The 18,485-nt window shown below is 42.1% G+C and overlaps 1 long non-coding RNA gene across 1 annotated transcript in view; it reads left to right on the forward strand.

Moving 5' to 3' along the window:
• Positions 1-18,485, forward strand: part of LOC111159864 — an 88,682-nt gene that overhangs the window by 1,325 nt on the left and 68,872 nt on the right. Inside the window, exons 2-3 of the long non-coding RNA XR_002641436.1 lie at positions 11,582-11,645; positions 13,341-13,481. This is a non-coding gene — a long non-coding RNA (uncharacterized LOC111159864). The remainder of the gene's footprint in view (positions 1-11,581; positions 11,646-13,340; positions 13,482-18,485) is intronic.

The following is an 18,485-nucleotide window of genomic DNA, read 5'->3' on the forward strand; positions in this document are numbered from 1 at the left end:
TGAGATGCCTTCTGCATACCTCTGTGCCAAGTGATTGTTCAAGCCTGTATGTAATCACCAAGTGTTTTCTATTCTCCTGGGTCAGAGGGAGTCAGAGTATAACCTTTTCTTTCAGCACCAACAGTCTTGCTGGGTGTTTAGGGTTCCACTCTCCACCCTTTAATCCCTGGAGCTTACAACATCCAGGACCTCATAAGTTAGTAGTGGGAGAGAGTTTTCTCTTGGGCTGAGCAAAGTGGGGTCTGAGTGAGCTCTTCTCTGACTGGGCTGCACTGTGCCCACGAGTGGTGCTGTTGGGGTTCCTGAAGCGGGCAGCACATGGCACCCTGAGACACAGCGTGTTCACGTTGTTCCAGGGCAACTGGGACCATCTGCAAAGGCAGACTTGGTTCTTGCCTGCAGGTAAGGGATGCACAACTGTCCACAGATGTCTGTGTCTGTCATGAGCTTTTGCCTCAGAAGAGGGCTTTGTTGTCTAGTGTGGTGGGTGATATTTGTTTGTTTGTGTTTTACCCCCTCTCTTTCCCTGAAGATTCTGGGCTTTTGGAATGCAAATGTAAGAAAGGGCTCCATTTTTCTCTGTGTTCCTCCCTTCCCTGACCTGAGGCAGTGAGCAAAGGCATCTTGGCTAGGAAGGAAACATAGAAGAAAGGGTTAAAAGGAAAAAGGAAACTCTTGGGGATTGGGGAAGGGTGTCAATTAACATTTCAAAAATAGTATCTGTTAGGTGTGTTTCCAGGGACTGAGAAGTAACAAACTCCCTTCCCTCTTTTCAACCCCAGAGAGACCCACTCAGTTTTTGGACGGTGGTATTAGCATGAAGTTAGCTTTTCCAGCTCCTTTCTTCACTCATTTTTCAACTCTTTATACCTCTAAGACATCCGTTTGCATCTGCCTCATGTCCTGCTGGCTGGCTTTAAATGCACTTCATGCCGTTTTTAAGGTTTGTGACTGAGCCTGGGCACCCACCACCTGTGGTCAGACCAGAGCACTTGCATAGTTGCAGGTCTCTGTATTAATGATAAAAAATCCCCAGTCCCTAGAGTCTGAATAGCTGCAGGCTATCTTCCAGCAGCTTCACTGCCTCCCAGGAATCTCTCCTGGGCTGCCTGGGAGGGGTAAGTCGCATCCAGTAACACTGTCCACTTCAGGTAAGGTCTTGCAGAAGTCAAGAAGCTTAATTTTGTGCTGGGTCAGAGTTACTTCCTATAATGTCTTTCATTTCCATTCAGAAAGAATTTACACCATCCATAAAATCTCCCTGCCCCACTATTTTAGGGGGATACCTGCAAACTCTAGGCTCTGCTGGTTATTGTAAGTTCCTGTCAGAGGGTTCCATCCTCACTGGGGGAGAAAGGCAGTCAGTGTGAAGGCCTTTCTGAGCTGTGTCCCCTTGCCCTCGGCTCTCCAGCCTCCTGGAAACCCCATCCATTCATGGCTCTGTGGAGCCCATGACCGCCCTGTAATAATGGCTTCACCTGGCTACAGAGAGGTTTGCTGTGCACCGGCAGTGGAACCGTAGACCTGGCTTTGCCAGAGAGTGGAGAACATAAAGCTAGTTTCCCATATTTTCCTCACCCTTTATACCTTAGTTCTTTATCCCATATTTTTTTAGTTTTTTTCCCATATTTTCCTCACCCTTTATCCTAGGGTTCTCACATAAAAAAATCTGATTTTTCTGGAAGCATATAGACCCGGCAGATTATCTCTGTTAGTGTGAAAGAAGAGTAGGCCTCCTGTCTGCTTTGGAAGAATAATAGCTGACAAGAGATTGAACATGCAAAGGGACAGTGGCCAGACCACATATAACGATGGAATCGTGACCCACAGCCTCCTAGGCAGTTGGCTCTCTAAAGTCAGGACTTGGTCAGTGACTGCCAGATCTCCTGTTTTTGCCCCCACTTTCAATTCAAGATCGCCCAGAGACAGTCAAATGTGCTTCTCAAACGAATCAGTAAATATCTTCTTCTGGTTAGTTCGCCTCCAGCCTCCCCATGCCAGCAACCTCCAGCCAAATCTACCTGAAGCCTTCTCTTTTTCTCCTTCTAAACCTCTCTCACTCCCTGCCTATCTTTGCATCTCTGCTAAATGTAAGGGATGAAGTCTATCAACTCCTTGCTATAGCAAGCTTCTTTTTGTTCTAATCCACATGGTCTTTATGTTCATTGTCCTCATAACAACCCTACAAATAAAATATTGCTGCTGTCTCCATTGTCCTGATGAGACATAGATAGAGTTAAGTTATCTGCACAAGGTCACACCGCTGCGAAGTGATGGGCTGGGATTTGAATCTAGGTCTATTTCCCAAGCTTCTGTGTTGAAGCTTGTACCTTGTGCCGTCTCACTGGGATCCCTCACTTAGGAGCTGTGCATCGATATCTGCTTTAGGATCAGTAGGAGTTGACATCTGGTAGGAGATCATGTGGATTTTTTTATATATGTCTGCTTTGGTCCACAGGCCAGAGATAGCTAGCTGATCACCAGCCTGGTTCTCCGTCCCTGATGTAGACTTAGAAAGTGCCATTCACCGGGATTTACATTTATTTCCCAAGGCTCTTGTGTCTAACTTGAGATCATGTGGCTCTTTCTGGTTAATGGAATGTGAGCCTAAATCATGTGTGCAATTTTGGAAGAAGTTTGTAAGTGTCTGATCGATAATGCCCAGAAATTCATAAGTATCTGATAGATCATGCCCAGAAGTTCATAAGTGTCTGATCGGTCATGCCCAGTACTCTCTCACTGTTAGTTCTTGGAAATTCTGGGGCCATGTTACATGTTGCAGATGCAGGCACCAGAAGTTGGAAGGAAACAGAATCCTTGAGTTTGTAACTTATAGGAGTGCCACCGAGGAGGGCTGCCAGATCGGGGTATCCCCACTGGACTTGGCATAAATGAGAAATAAATGTTCGTTATGTGAAGTCATTGAGGTTTTGGTGTTCTTTCACCAGTTGGCCTACCCTGACTAATACACTTTTATTTAAATATACTTTTGGTGGAGGGTGGGGTTAGTTCATTTTCTACTAGCAATTAGATTTCACCTGGATAACTAAAATGTACATGGTGACATTTTAAAAAAAGTATTTGTAGACCTTTTAGCTTGTAGAGCTAGAAATGCAGGCACAGTAGACTGTTGTACGAGGAGCTGACACTGAATGCAACTGATTGCAGCCACACCGGGAGCAGGACAGACAAGGTAAATAAATTATGAATTCCGGGGGAAAGGAGCTTGCAATAGCTGCTGTTTCATTTCCCTCTTAACCCCCTGTGACTATAAACACGCTTATAGATATATTTTATTAATCATTGTTTTGATGTCTTTGGATTTTGCAAGTGACTATTGTAGCTAAGGGATTTCTGGACACCCCTCTAGCTAATCAGATTAGGGACATGAGTGCTGTGGTGACAAACCAGGGTATGCAGGGAAAGATGAATGGAAAAGCTCTCCCTTACTGGCACTTGTAACTAGCCGTTTGTCTACAATAACAGCTTTAGACCTCTTTCCAACTGTGCTGTCCTCACTTCCGTCTACGGGTGATCGACTTGAGTCTGAAAATGACCTGAGAGAAACTTAATAACTGGATATCTTTGAAGGGACATCATCGGAATAAAACACTTCAAAATTCACTCCATGCTGTTTGAAGATAAAGTATTGTTAGTACTGAGAGGGTTTACTGAAAGAACCGTAGCTACCAGAACCCTAAAGCACCTGTCCATTTTATAAAGAAGGCAAGGTTAGGCATGTATATCTTTAATGGTGCCAAGTCTCAAGAAGACAAGAAAGGCTTTACGTGAGCTCTAGACTTACCCATGTGAAGTGTGTGTGTTCATGAAAACTCATGGTTTATTTCTGTCCTCTTTTCACTGGGCATTAGTAACTACATTCTCAAACTTTGATTCTTTTTCAAGGACATTCTACCCTGAAATCTGACCCAATCCTGAATCACCCCTGCTCCCAGGGAACCTGGTGAGATCATTTTTCATTCTGATAGTCCTTCCTAGATTAAAATCTTACAATATTACCTTTTGCTATGGAAATCTCCCTTTTAGTTTTCTAGGCTTTTTTGCTCTGTCTTCTTTTACCACTTGTCTGTTTTGTTCACTCTTGTATCTCTAGTGCATCACACCCTGCCTGGCAGACAGAGTCTATTCAGTATTTGTGGAATATATACAAGTATGAGCAAGGTGACTGGAGATGACAGGAATGGGGGAAGTCTTAACATTAAACATAAGATGGGAATTGGGATAAAATGTGAAGGTTGGGGAAGTTGTAAATATGTGAAAAGGAGGAAGAATATTCCAGGTGGGGAAGGGAGCAACCATGGGCTAAATCTAGGAGTCAGGAAGGAGTTCAGTATGTTTTTAGAACAGTGAGTAGACAGTTGGGGAGACAGTGTGGTGAAATGGAAGGTGTGTTTCATGACTAAGTACTGCTTTCAAATGCCAAGCATGAATGTAAGTATGGAAAAGTCTTCATTCGAAGTTTCAGGACAGCCTCGTTTTAACTCAGAAGTTGTAAAATGTCTTTTATGGACTGGTTTTACAGGTTAAAGCCACACGCTTTAGTTTCTCTTAGCCTGTACAGTGCTTCTGCATTAAACTTTCTTTAATGCCACACACCTAAAACCAGAAAGTGAGACCGTTTGTTGGGTTCATGTTCCCAAGGGAAAGAGTAGACATTTGTTTGTCACTCAGCCTTTATCCTTTCCCAGCCCCAGGATGGAAGTTTTCCTGGGATGGATATGGTGACATCAGACCCAGTGTTGGTGTTTCCTTGTGGAACAGAGGTTTAGCTGGTTGGGTTCCCATGTATCTAGTGCTGGGGAGAGCTGGACAAGCTGAGCTGGATCTGGGATCCAGTCCAGTGGGTGTAAAGCCAGCTGTAGCAACTCTAATCTGTTTGGGGACTCACATGCTTTATGGTCCCATCTGCCTCCTGCCCACAAACTCCTGGTTGTCAGAGAAAAACAATCTCATCATTGGTCACTCTCCCATAAAGCTCTTACATCTAAAGCAAGGGTCTTCCTCTTCTGACTCATCTCCTTCTTGTATAGAAGCAGAGGGGTTAGGTGGTCTAACTACTTTCATCTCAGCTCTCTTGGCTCATTTAGGGAGACTAATCAGTCGGAACACTGAATCCCACCTGTTTTCCAGCAGCAATAATAACCGTCATTACTAATATGTATTTAATCATTACTAAGTGCTTAGAACCACACTAAACATGTTGTCTATGTTATTTAACTTTTTCTCCAAGAACCCAAGTATTTCTCCAATCCCCATTTTACAGATCAGGACATTATGGCCAAAGAATTTAGGGACCATCCCCAACATTATATAGCTAGAGAGTGACAACATTATCTATAGAATCCTAATGTATTTTGATCAAAAATATAGTCATTAGCTAATGTTGGCGTTGGCCTCCATTTTTAAAGGGAACACTTCTCATATTTAGGCTCAAATCTTCACAGTTTTCTGCCTGACCTCCAGATTAGATAATCACAAACCACACTTTAGGTGAGATCTTTGCAGGAATCATTCAGGTAGAACTAGGAACACTACCAGAACACAGTGATCTCAGTACCCACTCACCCATGGGCCTGGGCTTTGATCCCATTGTACCATTCACTAGCTGTTTTCTCATCTGTAAAAACTGGGATAATACTTGGTTCTCAAAGGGTATGAGTCTTCATTAGGGTACTGTGTGTAAACTACTTAGTAATGCACCTGGCCCATGTAGGAGCTCTGTAGATGCTAGTAAGAATTCCTTCCAGAAGGTACGCAGTGTGAACTGATAATGGTAGAGCCATTTTCCTAGTTCCAGGATGTGCCCTGCCTCACCTTCTTTTCTTTCAGAGAGTGTGTGTAGGAGGGCCCGGCGTTCTAGATGATGAAAGAGTGAAGAAGAGTGGACAGGTGCTTCTAACCTGTAGAGAAGACTGTAGAACTGATGAATTAAATGTATTGTCATATATTGGTGCAAGGAAATTAAAAATACAGTATATTTGGAAACCAAGATTAGAAGAAGTATACAGTGCTGAAAGGAGTCCTGTTTGAATCCTGATATTCTCTGGCAGTGGTCTTAAACTTTTAGGGTCATGGACCAATTGATAATTGTCGGAAACCAGGGAGCATCTGCCATCCAAATGCCCCCCCCCCATAGAATTATGCATATAGTTTTGGGTTTCACAGAAACATCCTCTAAAACTGGGAGTTTGCTCTCAGATGAAAAGCATCTGTCCTCTTTCAAAGGCCTAGGGGACCCTGACGATGCTTTTCCAACAGGAGCTTTCTTCAGTGATGATGACAAAATTGGAGGTTGAAGGTTGAAGAGGAATCTTGCTGATAGAACGGAGGAAAGGACACCACAGTGTAGAGGAATTCGTGGAGGAACTTAAAAAGGAGTGAAAGTGAGCAGCTTGCAGGAGGCCCTCTGGGGAGGAGCAGACAGGCTGGATTTAGATGAAGGGTTTTTTGACACCATGCTGAGGTGTTTTTGTTTTATCCTTGTTTGGCTTCCTCAGAGCATCCCAGGCCTGGGATGGGGTGCGTGGGGGGTGGGGGGTCTCCATGTTCAACTGGGGCAGCTACATTTTCTGATTTATAGAGAAGATACAGTTGGGATTAAGGTTTTATAACTTGAAATGTTGGGGAAAAAAATCTGTTATAGGCAATAGAGACCAAAGGGAAAAAAATTTTTTTTTTTTTTTTTTTAAGATTTAATTTATTTATTTGATCACAAGTAGGCAGAGAGGCAGGCGGAAAGAGAGGAGGAAGCAGGCTTCGGGCTAAGCAGAGAGCCCGATGTGGGGCTTGATCTCAGGACCTGGGATCATGACCTGAGCCGAAGGCAGAGGATTTAACCCACTGAGCAGCCACCCAGGCACCCCAAGACCAAAGAAAATTTTAAAGCAGGGAATGAATGTGAGCCAGTCTGTGTTTGGAAAGACAGTGCTGGCCATCAGGGCTCAAGGAGGACAACCAGTCAGGAGGATGGGACAAGTCTCACCTCTGGGTCTGTTCTGTCCAGTAGAGCTTTGTGCGGCAATGGGAATGTTTTCTGTTGTTGCCATCTGATAAGAAGACAGTAGCCACACGTGCCTGTTGCACACTTGAAATGGGGCTAGGGTGATGGAGGAACTGGATTTGTCCTTTTACTCCATTTTGAGTCATTTAAATTTAGATAGCTGTATGTGGCTAATGGCTACCACATTGGACAAATAAGTCTAAATCAGTGCTGTCCAGTCTCCTGAGAGGAATGTGACCCTGTCCACACCTTGAATTTAGTGCAGTGAGATCTATGTCAGACTTCAGACCTGTGGAGCCAAAAGATAGCAAATTTATGGCATTTTAAGCCACTGTTTGACAGTTTGTCATGGCAGCGAGTTCAAATGGTATTATTAAAGGGATTTTTGAACAAATATTATTTAAGACTAAGAGTCACCACCTAAAAAAGTCATGTTCCTTGTTTTGTTTTGTTTTGTTTTCATTTTGAAAGCTTATTCTTGTTCTGATATCTAATCTATGGTTATTACACAAAATTTGGAGAAAACACAGGACATTATAAAAAGGAAGAAAACAGGTGTCCATGTCTCACTTTCCAGTGGCAGATACTAACACAATTTAGATATATTCCCTCCTGGTTTTTCAGGCATATTTTAATGGTGGAGATAATAACAAGCTCAGAGTTATTAAATGATTAGTGTGCGCCAGGCCCTGTACTATATGCTTTATTAATACCAACTCATTTAATCCTCATTACAATCTATAAGATAAGTAGTCTTCCCATTGCACAGATGAAGCAACTGAGGCAAGAAGATACATTGCTTGTATATCTATTCTAGGACATGGCAGGGGAGTCAGTCTGTCTCAGGCACGAAGTTTCTCAGCATGGCTCAATCCTGTACTATACTGCTTACATTCTGAATGTATTATTTTTAAGCTTAATTTTTTCACTTTTCTCTTTAAAATAAAGATTTTCTCATGTTATTAATGACTCCTCAGTGCAAATGTGGGGAACACAAGTATCACCCTTTTGGAGCCACATTGATGCCAGAACAATTGTAAGGAGCTCCTTTATCATTAAAAAGAAGCGTGTTGGAATAGAAGTGCTTTTCCTTGAGGGTGAAATTAGCATGATGCTATATTATGAAAAGAGGCAAGAGGTGAGGGCAAGTGCCAGATAAATTTGTGAAGACATTTACTTGGAACCTGAGATTTTCCTTTAAAATAATGCGATATATTTAAATTTTCTTTTAAAATAATGTGATACATTATTGCATCTTCAGCAGCGCCCCTCTTCCCACATGCCTGTTTTTCATGTAATATAATGGAATGACTGAATGTTGTCAGTACATTGAGGCTTATCCTGAAAGCTTGTAAATGAGAGAAAGAAAATGTCCCTCAGTGTGTACAACTGCAAGGTTAGTATAAAATTGATCAGAGCAGAGATACGTGAAGCTAGCTTTAAAAAGCCATATAGGGCCCAGGCCTATAAGATGTTAACCAAAAAAGAAAGACGGAAGATGGAATGGTCTTAGTCCTGAAAGAACTAAGAAAGGAGTGCCTCTAGCAGCCACTGGGCGGAGTCCAAGGTGGTTCTGTGCTTGATCGGGGAGCTTAGCTAATGAACGCTGAGGAGGCTGCCCCCTTGGGAAGAGAGATGCTTCAGGTTAGTTTCTGTGAAACAGTTAACATCAGCTACGTCTCTTGGGGGTTTGGGGGGGCCGGGTGGGAGGTGGTTTGGGGTCTTTTTGCATATTCAAAAAAAATTTTTTTGACTGTGTTAGTCACCATACAGTACCTCATTAGTTTTTGATGTAGTGTTCCATGATTCATTGTTTGCATATGACACCCAGTGCTATAAAATTTGGCTTCTCATATAAGTCTGCCTGTAGGTAGAGGCTTCTGTGGTCGTGCCTCACAAGTGTTCTCGCCCTGCCATGATTCCATTTATCTTTGTCAATTAAAAAACGTAGGTGTTGCAGTTCTAGAAATGTTTCCTGAGTTTGTTTGATTAATTCAGTTATGCCCCTTAGCTATGGATCCATTCTGGGCAAGCTGACAACAATCAGATCTTTGAAAGAGCCCATGAAGCTAATGGTCAGTTCCTGAACCAGAGACAGACCAGGGAGCACGACTCTCCCACTTGCTTCACCTCCTTTGACATGATCATTGGCCAAGCAATGCCAGTGTGTATTTTTAAAAATACAATAGGAAAAATAAAGTTGTGATCTCAGTAATTACTACCACAGGATGGTAAGGTCAAATAAGAACAGTTTAATTAGAGAAAAACGTAGGTGCTGCTTCTGCTAATAATGACAAATAACATTAATTGGGACTTAAAAATATATCAAGCATTGCATTATGCACTTTAAACGAATCCCTTCATTTAATCCTGGCAACTGAGTGAGGAAGGCACATTATGATGTACAATTTACCATTGAGGAAATTGAGGGCTCTGGAGGTCAGATGCCTCACCCAGCCATCTGGTGAACTTAGAGCCAGGATGGTGGTCCAAACAGTACGAGTCTTTGGCCACACTCTTAAACGTAATGCTACGTGAAGGAGCTGAGCAGAGGCTCAGGGGAGATGCTAAGGAGGACCTGCGTTTCAGCTTCAGGAGTCCACGCCTCTGGTTCACAGTTACACTTGCTTCTTTTTGATCCAAGCATATCGTTACCTTTTCATACTGACCAGTCAGGGTTTGGCTCCACTCTTGGCTCACCACTGAAACAGGAGAGGAGAGAATCTAAGAAAACTAGATACGCATTGGAAGGGGCTGGGGCACAGTGATGAGGAAGAGGTCAAAGATGATAAATGTGTATGGAAAAGATTGTCAGATAAAAAGAATTAAGCTGTGAACGTTGACAGAAGAAAAGAGGGAAGGCCGGTTTGATGTCCAGTCATCATCTTTTTGAGGGAGGAAGAAAAGAGTGGATCAGATACCAGTTACTAGAAGAATCTTTGTTTCTGTCTGGAGAGGAGGTGAGGGGTAAGGGAAGCATACTCAGCTGGACATCAGTCTCCGTGTTCCCTGGTTTGTAACTGGAAGTCCTTGCTATTGCCTTTGAGCTCTGGAACTGTTTTATTGCTTTTATAAACTACTAGCTATCTTCTTTTAGGGAGAAATAACAGATGGTTGTGCTGCAACTGAGCTTTTTATCTGAATCTTCAAAACCTTTTTGTGCACAATTTATGAGGTTCAGTTCTTTGCAAATTCAGTGCTTTCTTGTAGCTTTTCCTTTTGAGATGAGCCACAAGAGCCTCATTTTCACTGGGCATTGCCTATTAGTGGCAAAACTCCTTTCTTATTTAATCAGCTTCTCCAAAGGAATAAGGCTGAGTCCAGATACGTTCTATTTATGAGGGTGAAGAGATTTTGGCGGTCTGACTAAAAATAACACACGGAATCTGCCACCTGGGTCTCCCTTCCATATTCATCTTGTATTTTTATGCATGTTGCTCATAGAGTTCAAACGAATAGGTCAGCCCCTGTGAGCATGGAAGAAATTTGACTGGGTCAAGTGTTTGTGGCTGGGCACCAGCCCTGCTGCCATGCTGGTCTCTGGTTGCATGTTTGTTTGGTGAGGCTGGTCTAACCCTGAATTCTGACCCTCTTGGACTCAAGGTACAGAGGATTCTTGCACTCAGTCTCTACTGAGTGGGGTGGGGGGGGCAAGGTAAGCTAGAACGGCCTATGGAAAAAACCTTAGGGAATGAAAGATTTTTTTCATAATTACTAAAAATCTGCAAGATAGTTGGATACACACTAGACTCAGAAAACAAACAACCAAACCAAACCCAGAATTAAGCATAGTCATAGTTCATTTTGTTCTACGGGCTTATTTCCCAAATCACTTGGAATTAATACTGTTCTGATTTATTATTCAAATCCCCGAGTCCACCAGAGGTACACTGAGCCAGCTTCGGTGCAACTTTGCACACTGCTGAGACTTCAGCACGCCAGCGTGGTGGAGGGGTCAGGAGCACAGGCTCTGGAGTCCGAGTCTGCCCCTAAATCCAGAGTCTGCTACTCACGAGCCACATGAATTTTGGCTAATGATTAAGATTCTTTAGGCCCTTCAGTTTCCCTCTACTGCAAAAGAGAAATTACAACTATTTTTCAGGGTGCTTATGAAGTTGAAATCATATACATACGCATATATATACCCACCTCTATGCATGTATATTGCATAATATACACTATATGTATGTATGTGTAAAGTGCTGGCGTATAGAACATGTACAGTAAGTGACATCTGTATTGGTCTTCAGTTGCAGACCTTGCCCCTCTGTTGTCTTTGGGAAGGAAGAAATACTAGTCTTGGTGTTACTTGCTGTTTGCTTTAATTATATTGGCTTAAGGGAGAAGGCTAAATCTTTGGTTTAAATCCACCCCCCCGCGGGCACCTCTCTTTTTCCACCCCCCCCCCCCCCCCCCCCCCCCGCGAAATTCTGTATACCGTATTTCTTTTCTGGAGATTCATGAAGGCTCTGAAAAGTCCTGCAATAAAGAAACCTATTAAGAATTTTATATGCTGAATATTCACAAAACTTACTTGATTGCTAAATCCATTTTTTCCAGTTAAACCTATTAATATCCTGTGGATTTACTATTCTGCAAACACACTTCAGGAGATTCTGATCAGGTAGGTAACCACAGTCTTGAATGTCGAAATGTGTATTTAAATCCTTGTTCTGCACTTCCTGGCTCTATGCCTCTGGCAAAGCACTGAACTTGGCTATGTCCCACTATTCGTTAAGACTTAGATACTATCAAGCCCAGGACCATCAGATAACTGGGTAAAAAACAAATGCTCATAATGGCTGCCATGCAGAGCAGGACTGGAACCAGGCAACAGGAAAAGCCAATTACTTATCCTGTCTTCATTTAAAATGAAGTTCTTTACTTGCCTCACACTATTCTTGGCCCTACTTATAATGCCCTGGCCATATAATAATAATATGTATACTATACTTTATTTGATGTGTCTCCACAAGTAGACTGAAAGGTCCTGGTGGGTCAGGACCTTCCACAGTAATCCTTACGTGTGCGGTACTCAGCCCACTACTGGCACAAAGTTAGTGCTTTCCAATAAATGCATCTTGGACTGGAATGTGCTTCCTCTAGAGATCCGCTTCTTTACTGCCTTCATGTTTCTGCTTACATATCATAAAGAGGGAGCCCTTTCCTATAAAATGGCGTCACCCTTACCACCACCACTCAATATTTATCCCTGTGTTGGGTAGTTTTTCTTCCTGGCACTTAGCATGATCTGACGTCTTTACTGTGCATCTCTCTTGACTTACACCTTGGTTGAGCGGAGTTGTGGTCTCTTGTTTCATTGCTGCATTTCCAGGGCCCAGCATGGTGCCAGGTACATAATATTGGCTAAATAAATAAATTATTTGATGAATAAATGTATTATTTTTTCTTTGTTGCCACTTTGGGCAAATGGCAAAAATGCAGCATACCATATCCACCAATATGATTAAGTAAGAAGGTGTATGTGTTGGCACTTAATACTCTGCTTTACTCATTGGTGGTGCTGCATAGATGTTTGTTAAAGAAATCTGAATCTCGCTGAATATGAAATGGAAAAAATGGTAACTCATGTGAGGGTTTTCTGGGTCTAATGCTAACTTCTGTGCCAGAGTTTTCTGATACCAAGAATCGAATGCTAGATGGTGTGGGGTCATTTACTGAGTGGTGCTTTCACAGGCAAAATATTAATGAAGCAACAGCCTTACTTTTTTTTTTTTTTAAACAGACTGTATATTCAATCAGAGACTGAGATAATTTTTTTTTTTTAATATTCTGGTTCTACATATTATAGGAGAATCAAGGGAACACCTAGGGTATTAGAGTCCCAGTGTCTGGGTTTGAATTCTGACCCTGACCTTTACTGATGGGGGGGTAATTTCAGACAAGTCACTTACTCTCTTTTTGAGCTTTTGCTTCTTTGTAGAAGATTATTGTAGATAGATGTATCTCAGATCTGATAAAAGAATCTCTTGTGCTCATTTTATAAAATAGTAAAAGGTGTTCTTTTTACTGCTGTTACTACCACCGTTGTTGCTGCCAATACCTCCACTAATACCAAGTAACATCTCCCGGGAATTTCTAAGCCAAGCTGTAAGGAAAAAAAGGCTATCACTATCTATTTCTCATAAACTTTTAGCAGATTTCAAAGTCCAAAGGGAATCGGGGACCTGGACAAATTGCATGAAATGATTATATGCAGTGATAGAACCCAGAAGTTTCTATCACCATCAGTAAGCTGTGTGTTGGGTTGTGTAACTCTGATCTCCACATCCCCTTAGACTTCTCTTTCCACCTCCAGGAGGTTCCACCACAGGCTGACAAATCATTAGGACAGTGTCCCTTAGCGAACAAGAACTTGTACATGAAGAAATGGAGATGATGCACATCATTGGTGTGTTAATAGGCCATTGTGGTTTCCTGTCAGTGTGTTTCTCAGAAGGTAAGCAACAGTTTACATCAGTCAGTCTCAGTCTCTTGAGCTGAGACTATGGCAAGAAAGAGTATTGTAGAGGTGTGACCTTAGTGCTCCTTGGGCAGGGGAGTCCATCAGATGTTGGGACCCTGGCCACAAGTCCAAGGAGTTGCTCCTAAAGGTGAATTGGGAATGTTTTAGGTTATTTAAATATTATACTGCAAGAAAGGTGTGTTTATGCTGTGTTATTCTGAGGCCTGGAAAAGAGCTAGTGGCTTCCCTTGGGTGTCCTTCGTTACCCAACTCCCTTTCTTTTACTATTTCTTCATTTCTTTTTGGAGATATTATAGCAAATTGTGTGTGTGTGTGTGTGTGTGTGTGTGTGTGTGTTCTCAATAGCACTGGAAAGAAAAGATAGCCCTCCTTAAAATAGAATTACTGGGAACATATCTCCTTAAAAGAAGCTGAGATAACAGATTTCATTAAAACTGTGCTTTAATGGAATTGAAGGGAACTCTATCATTAAGATGTGTTTGCAGAAGGTAAGTAGAAAGTGATTTTAATTATTCAATGTTTCTAAATATATCCACCTATTCCTCCCCAACCAAGTAATGCACATCTGTAGTTCCAGGAGAAACTAAATAGTATCATTGAAGGGTGACTGGAGATAGCCAAACTGACCACGATGGAGCAGAACCTCTTCCTAATTTACCAATGCAGAAACAAACAGAATTTTCTACATATTTAGTGGAATTATAATTGCTTCTCAGCCTTTTGGCTAAGATCAAGTATAGTGGAATTATATTTTGAAATATAACTATGCTTCATACTCCTGCTGAATTTGCCTTGTTTCCTTTCAGGCTGTAGTGAAGTTTTTTTGTTTTTGTTTTTAAAGATTTTATATATTTATTTGACACAGAGAGGTCACAAATAGGCAAATAGGCAGAGAGAGAGGGGGAAGCAGGCCCCCCACAGAGCAAGGAGCCCGATGCAGGGCTCGATCCTAGGACCCTGAAATCATGACCTGAGCCAAAGGCAGAGGCTTAACCCACTGAGCCACCCAGACGCCCCTTAAGCAGTAGTGAAGTTCTTGTGTTCCGTCTTGTAGGGTCGGTTTGCTACAATATGCAGAACGATAGAATAACAGTGTTCCAGTTTGGGGTTTCGTATTTGAATTTTCAATCTTGAGTCACAGGTATACCACCAAACAGTCTTGGGACTTTGCATTTTGGGTATCCTGCTTTCCAGGAAATCACGCCCAGGAGGTAGGAGATCTTACAGAGAAGCCAGGGCCAGCATGGTTTGGGGCAACAGGTTAGAAGAGCTGTAGGAAGTGCCTTGGTGGTTCTGGGCAGGCTCAGAGTGTTCCTGCTCCATCACAGTATGGATGGAGTGCAGGGCAGCAGAACGTTTGCCTTCGTGGCCTGCAGTGGGTGCAGGTGGGGGGTCCAAGAGCTTGGAGCTGGAGAAGCTTCACAGCTGGAACAAGAAAGATGATGGTAGACATCAAGTAGGAATATACATATCTTAGCAGATGGATGGCTGTAGCATCATCTTGGGAATTAGATCTCCTTAAAAAAAAAAAAAATGCCCTCAGGGCATCTCAGAGTCTCAGTTGGTTAAGCGTCTGGCTCTTGATTTCAGCTTAGGTCTTGATCTCAATGTCATGAATTCAAGCCCTGCATTGGGCTCCATGCTGGGTGTGGAGCCTACTTAAAAAAATAAACTAATTAAAAAGAATAAAAATTTAAAAAGATCTTCATCACATGAATGTGTGAGAATTGTAACATTATTTCGGAAATAATGGAAGATGATTAGGTAAGTTAATATGGTAGAACCTTGAGTGCTTAGCATGAGATTTTGACTTGATACATATAGCAAATAGGAATGATTAAAGCTTTTCTGGAAGGGAATGGGCAAGGCAAAAACACTATGTTGGAAGAATGCAGAAAACTGAGGTGGAACAAAGACATTTAGATATTTAAGGGTAAGGTCTGGGTCTTTACTCATTTTTTTTTTTTTTAAGATTTTATTTATTCATTTGTTCAGAGCACAAGCAAGGGGAGGGAGGGCCAGGCAGGGGGAGAGGGAGAAGCAGGTCCCCTGCAGAGCAGGGAGCCTGACTCAGGGGACTTGATCCCAGGACTCTGGGATCACGACCTAAACCCCTAGTGCTTCCAGGTACAAAGTCTGAAACACAGTGCTCAATAAATGTTTGTTGGATGAGAAAAAGAGAATAGCTCTCTTTTCTAATGGAAATCCAAGTGGATTCTGGCAGTTTAGGGTAGATATGAGGAAGGTGTTTGGTTTTTCGTTTTTGGCGGGATATCATTACCCCTTGAAATAGAAACTGCAGAACAATGTGCAGCATCTTGAGAGGTCTCTGTGGTTTAGGCTTGTTCTAGCCTCAGTGTCAGAGCTAACTTTGCCCACCTTTCAGCACTTACGTGTATCTGACTTAGCTCTGCTGTGTAGGTGAAGAGTGCTAAAAACCCACCACTAGCCATGGAAAGGCAGGGAGGAAACTGAATGCCTGTTGCTAAGGGAAAAGAGCCTGTCTACTTCTGCTGTGTAATTCCAGCAACATGACGCCATGGAAAAGGCACATCTATAAAGACTATAACCAAAAAAAATCAAGGTTTGTGGGGAGGAAGGAGGGTTAAATATTTGGGGCACAGGATTTTGAGGGCACTCAAATTATCTGTATAACACCGCGGTGGTGCTCTGTGATGATCCCTATTTGTCAAAACCCATAGAACTGTACAGCACAGAGTGAACTCCAGTGTACGCTGTAGACTTCATTTAATAATATGTCAATTGGCTCATCAGCTATAACAAATGTATTACATTAATGTAAAATATTAATAATAGGGAAAGCTGGGAGGGAGCAGAGGAGGTATAGGAGAATTCTCTGTACTTTCTGGTCAATTTTTCCATAAACCTAAGACTGCTCAAAAAAAATGGTCAGTTAGTTTTTTAAAACCCTGTACATCATCAAGACCTAGAGAAATGAGGATTCTTTTAATTTGGGGGAGCATTTTTTACTTTACTAAAATGTCAGAACTGGTATACCTCTCTTTCTTTCCTGGTTGGAAAGGACTGGGAGGAATTGGGCAAAGAACCATTATTCTCCTCTATCAGACAAAAATAAAAGTGAATTGTAGCAACCAGTTCCTTTCTGCATACTCCAAACTGAAAGATGCAGGAGAAAAAAAGATCCTTCTTTGACTTTTCTCCCTGGCAATTGATGGCTTATGTTCTTGGCAGTTAAAAGCAGCAGACATGTGAGCAGGCATATGGAAATCAAAGGGCAGAATGTGGTTGAGTCCAGTCCTCATTCAACATGTTACAAAAAGCAGGGTCCAGTATTCAAAAGGCAATGGCAGATCCCTTCCCCATAACGTTGACTGTACCTCCTACTCCAGCATTTCCCCGGGGTTTGTCTCAGGTTACCCTCATTTCTGGGCACATGTTGGCTCTCTTGGTGTCACCCTAGCCTGTATTAGGATGCCAAATGGTATTTCCAGTTTGTATTTAATTCTTATCCAGCTATTAAAGCAGACCTAGCCTTCTGTTGAATTTTGTTAACTTTGTTGGAAATTGAGCAGATGGATTTGAATTCCTAATTTTCTTCAAAAATGTGCCAAGCACTTGTTCCTTTGTTCCTTATTTTCCCCTTGACCAATTCCTTGTGGCTTTGCATTTTTCCTCTTTAAAGATGTCCCGCTGATTAGTCTTGTCTCTCTGTGTTTGAGGCATTTCACTGGTAGCTAAGTTCTCTACAATCCACTTCCCTTCTGTCTTGATATGTTAGCCACCTAGTTTCATATACCTAGTGTATATTTCCACTGAAATATTACCACTGAAGCCACTGAAAAATCATACTAAAATGCTAAAATAGAATTCTTGATTCTTGTGATTGCTTAAGAAAAGGAAAGAAAAAAACATTCGTTTACTGTTTTTTCATTGAGTACTGTGAACCAGTTAATTTACAAATTGTTCTTTAAGATAAATGATCTTTGTTTAATCTCCGTGAATGCCCCCCACCCACCCCTTCCTCAAGGCTTATAGTCCCCTTTTGCAGAATAGGGTAGTTGTGACTACAGAAATGGATTTGCCCAAGATCAGATGGCTGGTAAGCAGTCGAGTCAGAAGGCAAATTCAGATTTATTTTACTCTACTGTCTGTCTTTCTTTTCATTAAAAGAGCATTGCCTTTGTAGTCTGAAAGATTAAGATTTGAGTTTTTCTTTTGGGGAGTGGGGACATGCAGGACAGTTACATAAGTGACTTAAAGCCTGGTTTCTTTGTCTGTAAAATGGGAATGGGATGAACTTATTTTCAGTATTCCTCTGAGAATTCAAAGAGATAATGAAAGCAAGTTCCTTGCACCGAGCCGGTGTGCAGTAATTTGCAGAGTGTCAATTTTTTTTATATTAAAGCTATTATTTTTTATCGATGGTATCATTCACCTTGGGACAGAAAAGTAAACCGTGCAAAGTTGAGACCTATAAATTATGTGTGACTAGACCTGTGCCCTTGACCACACCATAGGAGCCCAATGACTGAAGCCAGCTCTTAACGTGTTGTCCTTTGCTGACGTCTGCAATCCCATTCCGCGGTCCAGAAAGTTATTTGTAGACGTGACTGTTTTGCTCCCTTTACTTAAAGGCTATGTTTTTCTGGTGTGCAGCTACCTATGCAATTGAATGCCAGACTTTCTTCCGTCAGCGCACCTGTCTGAAACCTTCCTGCTAGACTGAGGTGATCTATTTTCCATCCTTGGTGAGACTCTTTCTGAATGAAAGGTCGGACGTCCGCATCTGTAGCTCCTGCTCTCCTTCGCGGCTGCCTGTGCAAATAACAGCACTCCATTGCTTTGTTTTGCCATCTTCCTCCTGCCTCTCTTGCTGCTACTCAGATTTTAAAGCCTTACCTTGGCCGGGTGCTTAACTGGTCTTTGCCACAGGTTTTAGAACTTGACGTGCAGATCCCAGATTATCAAAATGGAACACAGAGAAATAATAATGAA

Source organism: Enhydra lutris, unplaced genomic scaffold (genome assembly GCF_002288905.1).
Source record: "Enhydra lutris kenyoni isolate GAN:26980312 unplaced genomic scaffold, ASM228890v2 scaffoldscaffold70, whole genome shotgun sequence".
Taxonomy (NCBI): Eukaryota; Metazoa; Chordata; class Mammalia; order Carnivora; family Mustelidae; genus Enhydra; species Enhydra lutris.